Below are 2294 nucleotides of genomic sequence, written 5' to 3'. Positions count from 1 at the left end.
AAACAAACTGTGACTTACAAAATTTTTGAAATGTGATCGTAAAAAAATTTGTGACATAAAATTTTTGATTTGTGACCAAAAAAAAATAAGTGACTAATTATATTGTTAATTTGTGACCAAATTGTATAAATCTGTGGCCTAAATATATTTAATTAATAAAATAATTAATTTACTAATTAAATTATAAATAATTTTTAATAAAAATCTGATTTTAGAAATTTGAAACTTGTTTTCTTATTTTTGAAATGTGCCATAATTAATTTCTTAGTTATGAAATTTTCCCAAATTTCTATGCAACCCGGCCTAGACCTTTGGCCCATTACTATAGCAAGAAGGTCCTTCTGGTCTTGAACAGATCTGCTTTAAAAAAAAATAAAAAATAGATTTTTATTTATGTTTATCAGAATATAGGTGCCCAATTGAATAGTCAGATCATTTTTAAGAGACTTTCTAAACACAAAATACTCTCTATTTTAGACAGTCAATGCTTAAAAATAAGTTTTAAGAGACTATTTTAAATTTTTATAAGACACTCTATTTTTAATGAACAAATGTAGTTTACAAATTTCAATACCCTACAATTTAAATTATTCAAATTACATTTGAATTCATTAGCCATTAATATATTAAAAAATTATATTAAATAAGAAATGAGTAAAAATCAATAAATGTTCATCGGGAAAAAAATAAAGAGTATTGTTGGAGTGCATAAAAAAAAATTACTCTCAAAATTTAAAGATACTCTCTATAAACAAAAAATACTCTTTATAATTAAAATTAAGTGAAAATTACATCCATCCAGAGCTTTTAAGTTCCCAATTCAAAAATAAGATTGAAAGAATTTTTGTTCAAAAATCAGATGATGATGAGATGGTAGTGGCGTTGGTGACGATGGTGTTGGTGTTCGTGTTGGCATTGACACTAGTGCTCGCTTTGTAGTTGAAAACGGTGGTTTGTTGGTAGTTGTGGTGCCTTAATGGTTTCTTGTTGATAGTCTATAAAGGAGTGTTGGTGGGAAATGGTGGTTGTGGTGGCGATTGAAAATGGTGGTCATGATGATGGCAATGATGGTGGAAGCGACGACAATGGTGGTGAGGTGATGGCGATTGTAAGGTATTGACCATTTTGGATCTAATTTGTTGGTAGTGGTAGTGGTGGTGGCAATGCTGGTTGCTGGTGAAATGACAATTCTGATGATATTGTGATGGTGGTCGTGGTCACAAATGGCGATGCTAGTGAGGTAGCATTGATAGTGGTGGCGATGACGACGACGATGACAATGCTCACAAATTATTTGGTTGATAATGACCAAGAGATACTGTGCAACCAATGAAATATATAATTTGTGATTAATAAATAATGCGTGATCTAAAAAATTGTTAAACTGTTACCAATAATTTGATAAATTATGAACGAAAAATAATTTGTGAGTAATTAATTAAATATTTTATAACCATGAAATAAGTTGTAACTTATAAAATTTATGATTTGTGATCAATTAATAATATGTGATACATTAATTTGATAAATTTGTGACCGATGACTAAATCGTGACCTATAAATTTTTTTATTGTGATCGAGAAATAAATTTTATCCAATTAATTCGATAATTTGTTATCAAATTGTAAAAAATTTAACCTTAATATATTTAATTAATAAATATATGTTTAATAAATTATTCTACAAATAAAATTTTAAAAAAAAATAAATCTAATTTTTAAAGTTTTAAACCTCGTTTCTTAGTTTTGAAATGTATTATACTCAATATCTTATATGTGAATTTTTGCCTAATATTAGTTTGTCCTGTTTGACACCTATATTCATCCTCATCTTTATACGATAGAAACTGGAGTCCATGAGACACATCGCGAATAGTCTACAAAGTTTTAGTTTGACAAAAAGCCAAAATGAGATGGGCTGCTGGTCACGTTCACATTTAGCAAGAAATTACACAAAGCGCTAAGATTGTCTTGTAGTTATAGAAATTAAACCGCATCATTAAAGAATTTGAAGTATTGAAGATAGTCAGAAAAAATTTATCTACTTCTTGTCCTTGAGTATGCACTTCAATTGTGGACGATTTTTTTTTTATTATTATTATTTTTTAAATATGACGAGCCAAATTTTAATAAATGTTGACAATGAGACTTGAATTGTGTATGTATTTTCATAATGTATTATCCATTTTTTTCAAAAAGGCTTCAAGTATTAAAGATAAGATAAAGAACTATTATACCACAAAGAAATACCAGCAATTTTTTTTTATATATATAAAAAGTCTTCATTAAAAATAG

Source organism: Olea europaea, unplaced genomic scaffold, assembly GCF_002742605.1.
Source record: "Olea europaea var. sylvestris unplaced genomic scaffold, O_europaea_v1 scaffold3194, whole genome shotgun sequence".
NCBI classification, from domain to species: Eukaryota; Viridiplantae; Streptophyta; class Magnoliopsida; order Lamiales; family Oleaceae; genus Olea; species Olea europaea.
The sequence above is the reverse complement of the archived record's forward strand: the minus strand, read 5'-3'. Positions refer to the sequence as shown.